The sequence below is a fragment of the Orcinus orca genome, chromosome 11, assembly GCF_937001465.1.
Source record: "Orcinus orca chromosome 11, mOrcOrc1.1, whole genome shotgun sequence".
Lineage (NCBI taxonomy): Eukaryota > Metazoa > Chordata > Mammalia > Artiodactyla > Delphinidae > Orcinus > Orcinus orca.
The window spans coordinates 74204828-74223989 of NC_064569.1; the positions used below are offsets into that span (position 1 = coordinate 74204828).

General features: G+C 38.2%; 1 long non-coding RNA gene across 1 annotated transcript in view; it reads right to left on the reverse strand.

The window, feature by feature from the left end:
* The window catches only part of LOC125960546 (uncharacterized), a 117972-nt gene that overhangs the window by 64268 nt on the left and 34542 nt on the right, over positions 1-19162 (reverse strand). Inside the window, exon 2 of the long non-coding RNA XR_007470326.1 lies at positions 2499-2560. This is a non-coding gene — a long non-coding RNA (uncharacterized LOC125960546). The remainder of the gene's footprint in view (positions 1-2498; positions 2561-19162) is intronic.

The window sequence follows — 19162 nt, forward strand, 5'->3', positions numbered from 1 at the left end:
CCATATACTACATCTCTAGTCACAGTTCCTGTGGACTTCTGATCATTTGTGTTGAACTTGGAAAGCACCTTACTAACTAATACTGGTAAATTATTTCTTAGAAAGGATTATTTTGGATAGACATACTTTTTTTGTTAATTCTCTTGAATATTTATTTTAGATACTTTCGAATGATTTTATTTACAGACTATAGTTAAATGAGATCATGTATATAAAGGCATTAGTGTAAACATATGATTTATAGAAAACTCTCAATAAAAAGGTAACCATTATTATGTTTGGAGTTGCTAACAGTAGCTTACATTTGTAAAACTGTTGCATTTTTTTGGTCCTTTAATACATATTATCTCATTTACTTCTATGAAGTAGGTATCAGTAGGACTCCTTCATTTTGAGAAAATTAAGACTGAGTGGCTACCTGAGTTTCTCAAACAAGATCACACAAGAGAAAAGCAGCAAATCCCACATTTAAATTCAGCTTTTCTGATTTCCAAATCTGGTGATATTTTACTATACAATTTCCCTCTGTGGCAATCAGTTTGTCTCTCTGCACACTTACTATGTCATATTATCACATTTTCATTTCCCACACCTGTGAGTTCATGATGCTTCAAATATGAAACCAATCTCTTTCCTCAGCCTAGGGAACTTTGAGGAGCCCCATGTAGGGACTTGATGTGTTGTTGTGACAAACCAGGTTATTTTCTTACATGGACCCATTGCTCTAGGTACAAGACTCCTGAATTCTCACCACCTTCCTGGGTCCATGACTTAATTAACTACCAAGGATTCCATTTTATCTGAGCTTTGAGTCTTGCCTGTTATTGCCCTCTGTTATGGGCTGAACTGTGTCCTTCCAAAATGCACATGTTGAAGCCCTAACCCCTAGTATATCAGAGAGTTACTGTATGTAGATATTGGTCTTTAAAGAGGTAATTACATTAAAATCAGGCCATTAGGGTAAGCCCTAATCCAATATGACTGGTGTCCTTATAAGAAGAGGAAATTCAGACTCAAAAAGGGACACTAGGATGTAAATGCCCAGAGGAAAGATCCTGTGAGGACACAGCAAGAAGATGGCCATCTGCAAGCCAAGGAGAGAGGCCTCAAAGAAACCAACCCTGCCAACACTATGATCTTGGACTTCTAGCCTCCAAAACTGTGGGAAAACAAATTTCTGTTGGTTAAGCCACCCTGTTTGTGGGATTTTGTTATGGCAACCATAGCAAACTAAGATGCCATCCTCCTGAGGAGTCGTCCTAATTTGAGCTCACACATATTTTCTGGATCATCCTTCCTACTGACTTTCCACCTGTCTGCTTAGAGAGATCCCAGAGGCTCCCTAACTCCACACTCCCAGCTGTGACTCCTTCCCCATTGGCTTTATTCTGACTTACTTTTCTGATGTGAAAAACCTACCTGTCACCTCTGACAGCAGCTGTGGTTTTTCACTATACTGTTGTCTGTAGATGCAATAGTAGGCTTTGCATGCCCTTGGATAAGAGATGTAAACAGTCCCCACCCATCACTATCAGAAGTGCCAGCGTCTCTGAATTCCTCCTGAATAAACTCTGATATTTTTCACCTCTAGCCTGCTTCAGGATATCATCTCCTTGGACTTGATTTCTGCCCACTCCCACCTTCCCTTTGCCTGTCCAATTCCTACCAATCCTTCAATTCTCCATTTAGAAATAACTTCTATGAGAAGCTTTCCTTGACCCCATGCAAGTGAGTCAGCCCCTATGCACATGTTCTCCCATGCCATCCAACATTCACATCTTAATATATTATAGTTTGGCAGTTCTCAAACGAGTGAGCCTCAGAGTCAAGAATGGGCTTGTTAAAGCAAAGACTGCTGGGCCCCAACCCAGAGTTTCTGGTTCAACAAATTTGGGACGGGCTCAATAATTTGCATTTTTAACAAGTTCCCTGGTGATACAGATGCTGCTGGGCCTGAGACCACCCTTTGAGAATGACTGCTACAGAGAAATAGCCTGTATTTATGGTTCCTTCCACTAACCTCCCCCATTTCACCTACAATAAATTATACATTCTGTAAGAGTAAGGATTTTGTCTTTCAAATAGCTGTGAGCCCAGGATTTTGTACAGTGCTAAGGGCATGATAGATATGCAACAAATAACTGTTTAATATATGAAAGAATGGAAATGGGAATTCTTTACATGGATAGAATTCTTTTTAGAGTAACAGCATGCTCAAAAAATTTTGTTGTACCAAGGATCATTTAAAATACACAAATAAGAGAATCAGTACTCATTTAGAAAGGGCTAAGGGTCTAAAAGCATAATGTTATTTATACTGGTCTGGTATGTACACAAAACTGTTTTATAAGAACTCTGACTAGGGTTATTTTGCCTCAGGGAAATGTAAAATGTATAGCTCAAAAAAAGAAATGTAAAATACGATGCGAAAATGAGTCATTAGGAAAACTAGTCATTATCTAAGGAACACAGAAGGGAACCGGAAAGCAAATACAAACCAGAGGAGCTTCGAAGACCCAGGATTCCTCCACTGGTAAAACTTCAGGTGGCAAATCGGAGTCTAGAAGACAGAAGAAATAAAGCCAAAAGTTTGACTCTGAAAACATCGTATGCAGAAGCAAAAACAGCTACATTCCCTCCAGGCCCAGTCGCTTTTACAAGAGTGATTTTCTTGAAGTTTTAATGTGCCCTGCAGCCCAACCCCCCAACCCCTGGCCTCCCTCTCGGCCTCCTTTCATGGTCCCATCAACCCATTAAGGCCAAGAGCATTGTACAGGGTCCAGCGGGCTGCACATCACTGACTCAGCTGAGCTACGTAAATATTAGTGCTCTGGGACCAGTGAGAAAGAAAGAGTAGTAGCGATTCACCAGCTCCTCAGCCCTTTTTCCAATATTTTTCTTTGAATAAAATGTCAAGACAAGCAGGTAGAGAGCCTCGCTTTGCTGACTAGCTAGCTCACTAGCAATTTATGTTTCTGTGGACTCAAAAGTGCAAAGCAACGTCACTTCTTGAACATCTGAGGGGGTGAAAAGGGTCACCTCATGCATTCGCTGACCCAGTTGAGTTTCTCTTTAGCCATCCAGGAAAAGGTGGGCTCTCAGGTTCATGCCGCTAGCAAAAAGTCCCTTCTAAGCTAGTTCCCAATGTCCAGAAATTTAATCCAGCCTTCACGCTGGTATCAGAGTGTTGTCAGTATACCAGTTACATCTTATATCACCATTTCCTCTTCAGAATCCTTTAGTGGTACCCTTTGCCTATAGCTAGGGTAATCATAGGTCTCAGTTCAGCAAAGACATTCCTGGTTTATGCTCTCATCAGGGGAATTATTAATAGCACCCCTCTACATCTCTCAAAAGGTCCCAATTTAGACTATAAGTTACCTGGTCATCCTAACTATAGTATCACATATGAGACATTTTAGGATGTGGAGTCACCTTAAAGTCTGGTTTCATTTAATGCCATTTCTACCCCCGGTCACCAGCTATTCCTAATTAATTATTTTCTCTGAATATTTTTCATCTATGACTTTCCACAAGCAGTTCCTTTTGCCTGGATGTCCTTTCTGTCTCCACTCAACCGAATCATCCCCTTGTGAAATACCTACTTTTCCTCCAGGTCTTAGTTTAAAGGCTTCACAATATCTTCTCTTGCTTAAGTATTCCTGTTCAATGCCCATTTTGTATAGCAAACACATTTACTGTCCATTAAAGCACTGGGTACCTTATTTTGTAAATGTCTCCACAATAATCTATATCCTAGCCATAGGTAATTCTCAAAGATAGCAGTTATGCCTTTTCATCTTTACATGATATTGCAATGTTGAATGAATGAATGAATATACAGAGTGTTCCTAAAGTAACCAAAGGGAAGTCAGAAATAGTTTGGAAGGAATACTTACTTCTGAGTGTTCTCCAAGTCCCCTCATTTTAGTCCAAGTGCCTAAACCAATCTGGAGCAACAAATGCACCCCAGGGCTCTGTTTAGAAGGATCTTCATATGTCCATCTCTTGCAGGAAATGAGATATCTTTCTTAATCAGGGAAAGCTCTGTGATCACTTCCTTGCATGGTCTCTGTGATTCACCATCTTTCTTACTGCCCAAGTTAGCTAACTTAACCTTATCAGGAACTATGCCAGTAGTCTGGTGGACCTGGCCTTTTCTTCCTCTTAGAAAAAAAGCCAAAAGAAAAATCCCTTCTAAGTGTTAGGGATGACTCTCTGAGCAGGCTTCCTCTCTTGTTCTACAAGTTGGATGGACTGCATTAGCCTTGGGCTATGCCTATACTGTGTAGTGCGAGTATAGTTCATGAAATTCAAATTGCAAAAATACTACATTACTCCTGATACTCCTGAGAAATGATATTAAATGAAGAAAGATAAACTGGCAAGAGGGGAGCTCTAAAATGGATTGGATTAGAGGTTTTTTGTTTCTCTTCCAGCTTCCTTAGTTCTAAGTGTGTTCAACAAATTCTAGCATAGGGTGAAAGGTTGGAGATCAACACGAATATCTTGCATTTCTCAGCCTTTAGCATGTGGAGTGCCCACACCTTATATATTTTCTGCCAGGAAATGCTTCAGTGTCCAGTTTCCCATGTTGTCTCATTGCCTTTTGATACCAGTGGCTACAGTTAAAGCAAAATCTGCACAAAGTCTGGGATGATTTTAATGAAGAAGATTTAGTCCCAAAGGTTAATGGGGTTGTCCATTGTGTAAAGAGTAATGCCTTTCAATGGTGACAAAGTAATACTCATTAGCTTTCAAGACACCTCATCCATCATCAGTTTGAATTGTGTTTTGCTCCTGATGTAAAGTTTAATATAGAGTCCATCACAAAGTATCATGACTCCTTTTCCCAAGCTGACCCCAGGGGCATATGTCAGCCAACATCTGGGCACTACAACTGTGAGGTTTTCAAGAAGCCTGTGCATATGCCTCTTTTCAGGAGTAATTTGCTGAATAGCTCATGTGCTCATTTGAAGCATGCACTCTGGCACCACAGGCACCAGTCCTAGTGTGATGGGTCCTATAAAATATTCAATCATGCATTCTATTATTTTAATCAAAGGAAGCATAGCATTGACATTTCAGTAAGTAAACGAAGGAACAAAGCAAGAACTTGTCATGGACGTTAGTACTCACACCCAAATGGAAAACAGATAGATTAACAAAGGGTCTTTTCAAAACAAATCTAAGTCATTATGTGTCAAGAAAAGCTACAGTTGTCCTTCTACTTTTAGTGACTCCACGGATGGACAGTGGTGTTCCAGTCAAAACAAAACCCCCAAAATGAAAAAATAAATAAATAAAAGTAAAAAGAAAAAAAAATGGTTCAGTGACTTTCACAGCATTTTCCCAACAGTCTGTGTTTGACATGGGCTTTTAAAAGCATTCTTTTGTTAGTTCTGTCAGTAGTAACCAACAAATCTCCTCCCTTAGAAATTACAAAGGCTTTCAAAATGCAAGAAAGAGGAAAGAACCACCATTGGAAGGGTCAGCAGTAAATAAGACCCTTAGGCATACAGCTATGATGAACCCTACTAATGGTGCCACTTCACGTTGCTGCTTTCTGCTCATTTATTCTGGACAAATTCTAAAGCCGCAGGGGGACCTCACCGAGGAGCTCTAAAATGTTTGAGGTTCATAAAATTCATAGTTATGGGTGACTATCTAATTATATGATGAATCTTCACATGATTAATGATCTTGGATGTCAATGAAAAAGAATGTTTAACTACTATTTACAGATTCTTTCAAATTGTTAAAATAATTTGCTTTACTTATACATTATTTCAAAATTGTTTACATGTTTTTGCTCCCACCTAAGTTTTTCCTCACCTTCTTTACCTATATTCTTCCAATATTTTTCCTTAGTGTAAAAGCCATAATGATAAGCTCTGTTTTATTAAAAACACAAGGAATATTGGGATTTTGTTACATTACTCTGAGGTCTATTTTTATACTCTCCAATAACTACTTTTGAAACATAATATACAATATAATGTAAATACAATTATTTTCTCATTTGGGAAATATATTTTAGAGTAAATACTAGCAATATACAATATATCTTTTGATAAAATCCAGAAGATTAAGTCAGGACAAATTCCTATTACGTGTCCTATTATTATTTTAATCTTCATATTTCGTTTGTTTCCATGATTAGTGATTTTTTTTTTCTTCTTTTCAGAGTTGTAAAAATTTTAATGACATCTACTTGCTCTTAAATCACTTGTCACAATAAAATAATTTTCCCCACAGCATTCACCTCATTCTAGTTAAAAGGTTGATTTAGACAGTTTGTTTTAAAATTGTTGTTTCAATTTGTAGGCTTTGTTGCATGGTAAATTTCTAAAATTTACAAATGTCAGTCATCCTTGCATGGAGTTGCACTTCAACTTAAATCTTTTCCCCTGAACTTCCCCTGATCCCAACTTGGGATACCCTCATGTCACTAAAGATCCTGATTTCCTACAACACCCTCGGAATTTTGTAGAAAGTTACCTCACAACTAATCTACTAAATTACACATGATTCTAATTTTCTTCTCATGTTTTACGGTTTTCATTTTAATATTGCACAAATTATCTGCCTAACCATTCACAAGATTTTTTTAAAGGCTGAGCGACAAGTGACAGGCAACTACTAAGCCTATTAAGGTGAAACTGTTAAGCCTGGAAGAATATTTATACAGACTGACTTCCTGCACAATGGGCTCAACAAAGCTAATGTAATTCACACAGATTTTCTATGAGAACACAAATTAATCAGAATGAAAGGATGACAACCCAGGAGCACAATGAATGTGTTCTGTGGCGCACTCGCACACACACACACACACACACACACACTTGTGTTCCACAAACTTGTATTCAATGACACACACACACACACAACTGATAATGAATAATTTTAGAAGCAGCTACTATGTTTTCAATTGAATCTAAACAGAGAGGAAAAAAGGCTTTTCTATTTGTTCCTACCTGGAAGATGGGGGAGGAGTGTTTGGGGGCACGAGGTAGTGTTGGCCTTTGGTAAGACTACACAGAAGGGAGAATTAAAACAAGACTTGAAGGCACTGAAGTGCCTTCACAGTTTTGCCAAAACACAGGAAACTCCGTTACTCTAAGAAAATATCTACTTCATTGTAAGGAGAACTAGAATTTGACCTGTTATAATTGTGTCTGGCTTATTGGCGCTATACATTTGTAGATATGAGTGGTAAAATCCAGATATTTAAACATTTCACAATTAATGTTAGAACAATTATCTATCAATTAGTAATCGTGCACTTTTTACAACGACTATCACAGGTAACAGAATCATGTGTAGGTACAGAAAAATGAAATTAGCAATGTTAAATTTTGGTGTCTCCAGTCAGTCCATATCTCCTCTATCCTTTAGGTATCTAGCAAGACCCTATCCCTTTTCTGCTCACCACCCCCATGGAGAAGAAGTTAAGTGCAAATTTGCATGTTTCTCCTCCCACAAGTGCCTCAATTCCCACAGAAAACAAAATGCATACCTCCCAAGTTTAAGACTAACTAAATGCTAGGTAGAGAGGTTAAGATACAAAAGGAGTAGCAAATTCTTTTTATTTTATTTATTTTTGCCTTCAAGGAGTTTAAATACAAATACATAGAGAAAACTAGAAATCAACATGATTCTAAAATTATTATTATTATTGTTATTATTATGTATATTTTTTTTAAGCAGACAAGTATAAAACTAAGGAATGTCTCAGATGGCCAAGTCTGGAGCCAAAACACCTGGCACAGGAAAGTGAGAAAATAAAATGTAAGTCTTGAATAGAAAACGGCAATGGGTTAATTTCTGCTAGGGTTCAACATGTTATGCCATGGCAAACAAATAAGAATCTTGCTGGGTCTCAATTGATCAGATTCCTTTAATTTACTAAGACTGCATAGTAAACTAAATTGTTAGCTGCTGGTTGGCTACAAAAACCCAGCTGAACTCCTGGGAGCTACTGTACAGCCGCCTTCTTAAAACCTGTCCCAATGTGCACCAAACTGATGTCGAAAAAAGAAGATAACTCTTCCCAAGGTGCCTTATTTCAGCTATTCAAATTCATCTTCAGAAACCCAGGGGACGTTTCCCCTCAACACTGTATTCTGTACCGCTTAAAGTGAGCAAAGTTTCCTCCCAAAATTTCTTTGTGCTCCATTCACTCTGGTAGAATTCTTCATGAATTTCTTGGCCTATACCTGCCATATATTTGGCCATCCTTGCTCATAGAAGACCACTGTAAACCACTTCTGCAATCCCAGGCTTGGATCTTGAATCTTTTCTCTTTCTCGAAGTCTTCCAGTTTAACCGATATACTCACGTTACAGATTCCCTGTTATTATATGTCTAAATTGCATTCTGATCTCTTGCAACCAGAAGTAAAAAGGGATTTTTCTTAAAACAAGCAAGCAAGCAAGTGACAGCAAATGAGGTCACATTCCAAGCCCAAGTAATAAATATTGGGAAGTCTAAAACCTAAACATATTTTAAAGAATTAGAATTAGACACAGATTTGCTCTTTTCCCCCCCCTCGAGAAGAGGTTTCCCTTCCTGCTAATAAAATTGCTTTATGTTATGAAATTTTGGTTCAGTTCGGCTCTGCCTCCTTCTTGCCCAGCTAAATAGATGGCTGATGGAAAACAAAAGTTTAGGGCCTGATTTTTCCCATTTGGCAACTTTCATTTCCTGATAACATTAGATAATTAACAAATTGTGTGTTCTAATGCTTTGTCACTTCAAGTGCATTTGGGGAAAATACTTCTTGTGCCTACTGAGTAATGGCTCAAATGAAAGAACACGATCAAAAGAATGCTTTATCACCATGCATAGAACACACTGAATATTTATGATTTTAATTGTTACACACCATGTGCATAGTCGTTTGGACAATTATATACACCTTTAAAGGTCAAGGGAAGAGGATGATTTGATGACTATGACTTTATAATTCATGATGAGCAAGTCCTTTAAAATTTCTATTAACTCAAAATGAAAATTTATCAAAATTCTTTGAAAAACAACCCCACCTCAGTATTCTCTATATGGTAACTGGTATTTTTGTGTATTTGTGAAATAACTAGATGCTCTTGGATTAAAAAAAAAGGAATATTGACTACTTCTTAGACTTCCTGCCTCTTTACTAAAAGGATAATTTGGAACTGAGAAATGCAGTTCTATTCCTAAATTTATTGTTTACAAAAACACATGCTAATGTAACAGCGTATGAGTATTTAAAGGAAAAATGCCAAACACGCCGTGACAGGCAAAATGTATTTAGCTGTTTGCTTCAACTATGCTACTCTCATTCTGCAGCCTACCCTCTCCAAGACCAAGTATTTTTGAGAGTGAGGCTAAAAATAGCCAGCCAAGCCTAACAACTAGCTTCTGATTGGCTCGGTGCAAAGACCATTCAGCCAATGAGAGCTTCTGGGAACAAAAGCAATTCTTTTGTGTGTGAGATGCTCAACCCACGTCAAAACAGCTTCAGGCTGTAGAAATGATTTTGGTTGAGATTTAACAAGGTAATAATGCATTTCAGCCCTCTGAAAGGTTTGAAGCAGAACAAAGGGGGGTAGTGAAATCTACAAAACAAATGGAGCGCTCAGGCTTTCAGGGGATGAATCATCCGGGCTCTTGAGCTACATAACATTTGCAAACCCAGAAAAGTAAGAGCGCTAGGATTCTTTTTTTCTTTCTCCCTGATACTTTAAATTATTTTCCAAGCGTTTTCTCTGACCAAGGAAAAAGCAAATCAAAGGCGTAGTGTCCCGACTATGCACAAATGTGTTATTACGCTGATTTGCTGATGAACAGAAAGCAACTCACCCACGATTCCCTTAAATCGCACAAAGAGAAGACAAAAATTTATGTGCCGTGGAGGGTAGGTAGTAAAGCTCCCGAAACTTTGGACTTGGGTTTCTGGGCATCAAAAATATCTCTTGTTCTCAAAATAAAGGCAGTTCTGGATTAACGATGTGATAGCTCGCCCGATAAACACAGTACAGCAGGACCTGATATGAGGCAGAAGCATTGAGCTTTGGGAGGTTTTGGTCATCGTCAAGGCATTTCGCCTCTAGGGGTCGCTGTTGCACAGCTGACGAACCTCTTCAGTCTGCTTCCCCCTTTAATCTTACATGAAAGGAGAAAATGGGCTTGGTAGGTGCCTTCCAGGTAGGACAAAAGGAAGTGGGGGAGTCAGCGTTTGAAACCCTTAAGCATGGTCTGCGGTGATCACCATGGGACAAAGCATCCCATAACAATACAGATTACTTCGCATGGAACTGAAATGTTGTACAGGACAAAATGTTGCTATAGTAACCATTAGAAATGTTACATAACACATAGGCGCTCATAAGCCATTTCATGGTTTTAAACTGGCTTTATTGAGCAGGTGATAACTGAAAGACAGTGTGACGCTTTGTAGGCTCCAAGCTGTAGGAAATACACAAGGACGCACACTTTAATCTCTTGTGTAGAAAACCTGTACAGGTTACTGCTGACAAGGAAATACAGATTGCAAATACATTATTTACATGTTCTCTTCCCAGAAAACTACAGGTTCAATGCATTTTGTCTTCAATATAGCTTTTCTGATAAATGACTATCAAATGAAGCCTTAATTAACTTTTATTCTTGGTGTGACATAAAAGACCTTAGTAAATCAAACATCTCAGTAAAATGGAATTCTAATTTTATTATGTGACTAGGTGTAAGCAAAGAGCAATATTTCTTTAAAAGTTACCTGTTTAAGGAAATGCATAGTCAAAAAATATCGCATTTGCTAATTATTGGTCCCAACTGCATTTATGAGCCCTAATAGACCTTTTGCCATAAAACATGGATGGGAGAAAGGGTGTTTGCTGAGAGGAGTATCCTATTCTCCTAACAAGTCATACAAAAACTAGAGAGGTGATATACCTTTTTCTTGCATTCACTTTAAAATAGTTTCCTGTGGGGAAAAATCAACCTAGGAATTATATTCCTAAACAACTAAATCCTCAGAGGATTGTATATATGTAGTTTTTAACATTCCGTGTCTAGAAAGAATGTGGGTACTGTTCTCTTTAAGTACTTTTGTGAGTTTTATAGTTTTGGTTTTATCATGTTGGCCCAGAGCCAGTTAAAGGAATTCTCACCAACTGTGTAGTTACACTACCCATGAGGGAGTAACCAGCGCTTAGTTTAGGATGGGTGGTTTCAGTGGAAGAGGCTGCGAGAGCTATCCGTTCCTTATCTCCTGGTGCCTTCAGCTGCTGAGTTGCTCAAGGCCCAGCCCTGACAGCTGTCCCTTCATCAGGGTGCTCTGTAAGAGGAGAATAGAGAAGAAGGAACTCAAAAATCTTCTCCTATCTGCCAGTGCAACTCTGAAGCTGGAGTCAAAAGCACAGAGTAACCTCCTTTCCTCCTCTTCTTAGAGGCCAAAAGTATTCCTCACAGGAAATAAAGGTGCTTTCTTTTCTCAACTGGTCATCAGTATGAAGCCTTATATGAACGTCTGCATAAAATGTATGTTTTAAAAATATTATTTTCCCCATTTCCCCCTTGTTTCCTGTTTTGCACCCATGCTTTCCATTCTAAGGGGTAATAGATTCTGTGGCTCAGGTTCATCCCTTCAGAGACAAATGTGGTAAAGCAAAAAGCAGAAGACTGAAAGCCTTCCTGGCTTCGGTTTCCAGGCCTACACCAATAATTAAGGAGAGAGTCTTATTGACAGTGGGCCCCAGAGCAGTGGAACCAGAGCCCTGGTCCCCAGACAAATGCTGGAGAGGCAGGATGACTCCAGAGTTGAACACTAGACCTTGGAAGCCCAAAAGAGTGAGGTGGATACAGGGAAGGATGACTACACCCAGGCTCCCACCTCTCCAAAGAGTCCCACCTGAGAATGTCAGACAAGCATGTGAGAGCTACCAGACCTCAAGGGGATCTCTTGGATAGTGAAAAAATCAGAAGTGACCATGTGAGCTGGGACATGATGGTCCCTGTGTTCCTTGTGTTCAGGAAGATTTAAGTCTCCCAGTCTCTGATACTATTTTGGGAAGGCTACAGGAATTCTTGTCACTATGGTGGAATTGGGTCTTGGAGTTAAAAGTAGGTTAAGAAAAATAATACAAAAGCCATTTCTTGCATACCTGAGATTTAAATCATACAAAAACCATACTTTATATTTTCTAACAACTATGTTATTCATTACTTCCTCTAATCTTCAGTATGATCCTACAAAGGAGTTAGGTGTTTATCATTTAGCATCAATAAAGCAAGCCATTTTCATTTAAACGTTATTCTTCAAAACACTCACTAGAATTTGTCATTATTATAATCTCCATCTAATAAACATTTGAGGGATTTGGCAAAGACCATTCAGGCTTTGTCTTCTGTGCCAAAACAAAATTGATAATTGGGGTACTCTCCTGGGTAATTTTTATTTTTGAGTTCTCTTTTTTTTCAAAATTACCTGTATCACTCATGTTTTATTTGTTCATTTTGGAAACAGAACCACAGTCTCTGGAAAGAGCACTGACTTGGAAGTTAGATTTTGAGATTAACTGCTACATAAGTACTTAGGACTTAGTCAGTTATAGGTGCCAGGGAGAAACTGGTCATAGCTGGGAAGCTAGGAGTTGAAGGCGAAAGGATACAAAAGACAAGAAACCATAGCTATGCACTGCATGGAGAGGTCTGGTCAAAGACCAAAAGCCTAGTAATTCTACAATTAATAGAGTTACTTCTCTACAATTAGTAGAATTGCTGCTACAAAATTGTAGAAGTAACTCTACAAAGAAGTCCACAATGATGACATTATGGATAGACAAAGAATCTAGATCCTGAGAAACACAGCTAGAACTAGAAGCAGTAGGCAACAAATCTGAAGTCCAGAGACTCACAGATAGGGCTACAGGGTTAGCAGGACATCTTGGTTAACAGTGGATCAGAGCATCCTTTTCTGTGAAGCCCAGAAGCAGCCCGAGAAGCCATCTCAATAGTGCCTTAAGAAACCATAGATAATCCATTGGAAATTACAATTTTAGGTCTATATAAAGCAAATACATCAATATATCATATTGGAGAATGAGAATAATGGTTCTACAGGGTAGGGTAACTATACATCCCAGATTTCCCAGAATGGTCCTGGTTTACATCCCCTATTGCTGCGTAATTATTAATATTTGTTGCTGCATAATTATGAATATCACCCCATTCATTCTCAAAAGTGTTCCAGTATGAACTACAAATTATATGGTTCCTCTACTGGGCAAATATCGAAGCATCTAAGCCCTATTTCTGACTGGTCATGTCATCTTCAGGTTGTGTAAAATCTGTTAGTCAAGTCAGTGAAGAAAGCAGACTCCCTGAGTATTTGATACTATGGAGATAGCATTTGTCTTATGAAAATCTATCATGTCTGTATGGACTCTGAGCCTCAGATTCCCTTCTAAGGGAAATTAATACCTATATCCAAACTTACACAAAAGTAAGTAGTGACATAAGATGTACTTAATGTGTTATGTATCCTTTAAATCAGAGGCTCTGAGACTTGGTAAAGCATATTTTATCTAAAACTGCTGGATAAATTCCAGGTGCTGTTACTGTTTGTTTTACTTATGTATTCATTCTCTGAACAGTTACAGAATGCCTAGGTAAAGAAGCAAATGTGAGGCACATGTACTGCCACTTCCAGTTTCCAGCTCCCGTGGCAGACATCACCAATTGATTATGGAATTCTTTCCTCTTAGAACAGGCTAAACATCAGAATCCTCCTTCATAAGTGCTCCTGGCACCCACACCAGTAAAATAGAATTGATACTAGAGCTGAAACTAACTTTCTGTCTATCCCTGGCCTCCTGTATGTTGGACACTGTATTAGGAAGCATAAGAATTTGTCATTGCTTTGAGGTTCCTCATCTATCGGTGGAAGGAAACAAATAGACCATTCGTTGCAGTGACAGAAGGACTCAGCGATGCTTGTACACAGATACCAATCACATCACTGTCTACTGATAATGGACCTATATACAAAATCTAGAAGTATTATAGATGAAAACCTGGGACAGTCCAAGGAAAGCTTTGCAGTTAGAAGTTACATAAATTGAAACTTGAAGGTTACTTAGAAATAATCAGACTAAGAAGAGGGAAGGGAGTTCAAAGCAGAAGGAGCAGCATGTGCGAAGTCATTGTAAACAGGATGAGTGGGAATAGAATGAGGTGGGACATGGAGGTGGTGACAGAGAGGTTGGCATGCTGATACAGAAGTGTTTGGTTTTAAGGAGTTAGTGCAAAATAGAAGTTAGAGCTATGTCCACATTGAAAACAACTCATGAGGAATTTAAAAAACTCACCAATTAATTGATAGTTCTGAAACTATTTTGATAGAATCTATTTTTTAAAATTCTTTATTGGAGTATAATTGCTTTACAATGGTGTGTTAGTTTCTGCTTTATAACAAAGTGAATCAGTTATACATGTACGTATGTTCCCATATCTCCTCCCTCTTGCATCTCCCTCCCTCCCACCCTCCCTATCCCACCCCTCTAGGTGGTCAAAAAGCACCAAGCTGATCTCCCTGTGCTACGCGGCTGCTTCCCACTAGCTATCTACCTTACGTTTGGTAGTGTATATATGTCCATGCCACTCTCTCACTTTGTCACAGCTTACCCTTCCCCCTCCCCATATCCTCAAGTCCACTCTCTAGTAGGTCTGTGTCTTTATTCCTGTCTTGCCCCTAGGTTCTTCATGACCTATTTTTTTTTCTTATGTGTTAGCATGCGGTATTTGTTTTTCTCTTTCTGACTTACTTCACTCTGTATGACAGATTCTAGGTCCATCCACCTCACTACAAATAACTCAATTTCGTTTCTTTTTATGGCTGAATAATATTCCATTGTATATATGTGCCACATCTTCTTTATCCATAGAATCTTTTTAAAATTAATTAGACAATAAAGAATTTATTAAATCAACTGCTCCCTCCCACCATCACCACCACTTTGGCTTAATGTAGCCACAGATGCAGATTCCATCATTTCTCGTTTGGTCTTTTGCTTCTTTCTCCTCAAACTCCCATCTTAAATAAAGAACAGACAGCACTGTCTTCCCTAATACATTAGTCAAAGTCATAATGTTTGTTTGTTGTTTATGGTTTTCAACCTAAGTTCAGGCCAACTTTAGCTATGATATCTGCATTTAAATCTAAAACATGTATTTGCTGAAGACAAAGTAAAAAATCATGGTGGTATTTTATTTTAGTATGTGGAAGGTTCAGTTAATGGACCTTCCAATATTATTAGAGATGTAACTTGTAAATTTTCTTACCCATAAGCCCACAGGCCCTCCAGACCAATCTTCAGAGTATTTAATCAAGCTCCATTCTTTGGACTTTCTTTCTAGTTGTGCCTGCCTTACTCAGTAAAATTTATTTAGCTTTGTGCACTGGACCTCCACTAATTTTAAGCCATATTTGTCATTATGTGTATCTATCTTATACAGCTAGCTTTGGGTTCTAAGCTACCCACTGCTCTAGTCTACCATTAGAATTATTCAGAATTATCTTCTAGAGCACCTGGAAAGCCTCTCTTTATTTCCAATATCCCCAGTTCCATCCCAAGTACCCTGGGGTTTCCTCTGTTACTTAAAAATTGTGTCCTCTTCAGAAATTTTTAAAATTTTGTAGATTATAAATGTCCTGAAATAATTGAATGAATCCCTTTAAGGGGACTATTCATTATTCTGCCCAAGTTTCACTGAAGCAAAATAATTTTTAAATCTATCCATACATGTGATATAGTTTGTAAATTTAGAGGTAGTTTTTCTGAAGATAAATATTAAAAGTAAATTATAGTTGGGTTTTTTGGTAGAAGGTTTTTTTCTTTTTTATAGTTCTCTGATGGTTATGACTGATATGAAAACCTCAAAATATTTTGGGTTTGGTTCAGATAAGCATCTGTGACTTTGAATGTTATTCCAAACTCTTGAGTCCATAAATTAAAAATGCATGAGCAAATGGCTTATGCCAGATTTTTACTCTCAGATAAAATCAGCTTCAGCAACAAAGCATGAGAATGACAAGTGCAATATAAATTGTACCTGATCTACAGGCAATCTCATGCTTATGAGCAGGTTCTTTCCCAAGAGTTTATGTGTAAGTTGCTTAGAACCCAGAATCAGTTCCTCACTGAAACACTGCTACATGGTGGTGAGGTACGTAGGCCCACCCATCAGAGCCTGGCACGGAGTGCTAAAGCTTCTGACTACCTTTTGTCTTGATCTCTGAGTTGGAGAAGAGTAATATCAATAATATAGTGAATTACTCAGCTGTACATGTATTAACTTCTTTAGCAACAACTCAGAGATAGGCATTACTTTCATCCAGAGTTTATGAGGACGAAGAGATCAAGTGACCTGCACACAGCACTCATCTGGTAGAGGCATAATTTGGACCCAGGCATTCGGGCTTCAAGGCTAATGTCCTCAACCACCTCTTCCAGAAAGGGCTGGAAGAGGGGTGGGGTTGGATGGGGAGGGGTGGGCAGAAGAAGCTCTTAGATCAAACGTATAAGTGAGGGGAGAAGATAATGGGAATGTGGAGTTGAGAACAGCTAGCTGTTCTGGAAAGGTACTCATCTTTAACAGGGTGGAATTCTTCCTTCATTCCTTCCTCCTATTCCTAATTCCTTTTTAATCTTCTCCATTATTTTAATTCTCATATCCTCGCTTATTTTTTCCTTCTTTTCCTTCTTACACCACCGCAGATTTACTATTAAAGGTCAATTGGGTAAGAGGAAAAACAGGATTGGAGTTGGACTGGATAAGGGTGACCCACTGTTTTGATGTGCCCACGCCACAGAGGTTTCTGAAGATACTGGATTTTTGGATTTTTTCATTCTAAAACTAGGAAAGTCCCTGGCAAACTAGGACTAATTTGGTGACTTACTGTGTGTACGACAGGAAGAAGACTCTATAGAGAGACAAGGAGAAGGAAAATAAGGACCAAAAAGAATTCCTCAGGAGCACTGACCATGGGAAATCTCTATGAGCTGAATTTCAAGTAGCTGGGGTGGACTTTAAGCTTTAAACTCAAAGTACATTGGGAACATTAAGCAAAAGTTTTTGCTTGATAGTTTCTCCCCAGTTCTTAAATAGTATTTAGACATGTTAAATTTGGCCTCAATTTAGGTCAAAAGATTTTGAAAGAGTATAGGGCAGAGTGGGAAGAAGCTTTAATCTGATGAAAGCAACTGGAAAAACAACTCTGTTAAAAGTTTCCTTGTCCCTAGAGGAAAGAAATATTCAGATTACTCAATGGTATTTTATGTTGTTTTTCTTATTTAGTGATTGAAGGAATAAGTAACATTGCTATTCACTTAAATTTCATACATAATGAATAGTTTCTGTGATGATTATTAAATTATATCTTATTAAGAAGTAGGTTGAAATACTCTATAAAACTCTATGCTATCTACTATATTTTGGTTTGCTCTAAAGTACAGATTTATTAGCTATCACTTGAATGACTGTCTTTATCTTCTTAAAATTATAATTGGCTGAGTTTATTTTTTTAGTATTTTAAAATATTAAATGAATAAAAATTTGTTTACCATTATTGATTTTAAATGAGTATTTTCTTTCATGAAAATGAATTTTGAAGAGGATTACAATGAAAACCAAATTCCCAAGTCTGCAAAAATAACCTCTGAAATGCTTTATTGATGTTCAAAGGTCCTTATATATTTTAAATTTGTTTTTAGAGACGGCATGTTTTAAATAGATAAACTTCCTAGAATACTCTTTATGAAATACTTTTCAAGTTAGAAATATCATGGAATACTAATGCAGTCTTTCTAGGTAAACCTATAAAAAGCAGCTAAATAGAAATTTTAAATGCCCATTATTCATGATTTTTATAATGAAAATTCTATACCATTTTGAATATCAAAGGTGAACCTTCTATTATTTTCTTCCTTCTGGCACTAAAAAGAAAAAACAGAAAAAGATTTTAAAAAATCTATACAACACCCTCAACTCAAACCTTGGTTAATATATCAGTCAATTCTGGGTGAAATAACAAACAACTCTAAAATATCAGTGGCTTATGGCATAAATATTTAGTTTTTGTTTATATTACATGAGGACTAGGGCTCAACTGGATCTCGCTCCTCGTGTCTTCTCATTCTAGACCTAGACTAAAGAAGCAGCCGCTCTCCCCTGGGACTTGCTATTTTCATGGCAGAGAGGAGGAACTCAAATGCGAACTGAGTTTGATGTAAACACCTGGTATCACATATTATATCACCTGAACCCATGTAAAGAAAACCTGCACAAGTCCCGTGTCTCGCCTTTATTCTCACATTATTACCAAACTCACAACACTTTTGACACCAGATGGGTGGGGTTTTTTTACCCACCAAGCAATTCCGGGACACCAGTTGGGTGTTCTACAATTTAACTCAGTTCTGACAGTATCTACCTGTAGATAGTGTCAGATCCTACAGGTTAAGGGCTCAGTGTCACGAGACTGCCCCCGCCCCTTCAGATGCCAATTGCAAGTCCAGGTTGTCACCTGTGCTTCTGACTCATAGGCACTAAATCAGAGGCTCACACCACCCCCTTCTCAGATTCGATTAATTTGCTAAAGCTGCTCACAGAACTCAGGAAAACAGTCTACTTTCTGTTTGCCAGTTTATTATATAAAGACCTGGCAAAGCATGCATATGAAAACCCAGATGGAAGGGATGCATAAGGCAAGGTATGGGGGGAGGGAGAGTGAGTTCTCACAGCACCTTCCTGAAACTCTCCAAACCCTGTACAGTACTTTTGGGATTTTTATGGAGGCTTCATCACATAGGCATGATTGATCACTAACTCCAGTTCTAACCCCTCTCCCCTCTGTGGAAAATGAGGAATGGGCTGAAAATTTCAAGCTTCTAATCATGGTTTGGACTTTCTGCTGACCAGCCCCCATTCAGGAGCCCCCAGTAGTCCTCTCATTAGAACAAAGGATACTCCTATCACTCAGGAAATTCCAACGGATTTAGGAGCTCTATATTAGGAATGAGGGTCAAAGGCCAAATATTAAAACAAAAGACGCTCCTGTGTACGTTCTCATTACTTAGGAAATTAAAAGAATTTTAAGAGTTCTGTGCCAGGA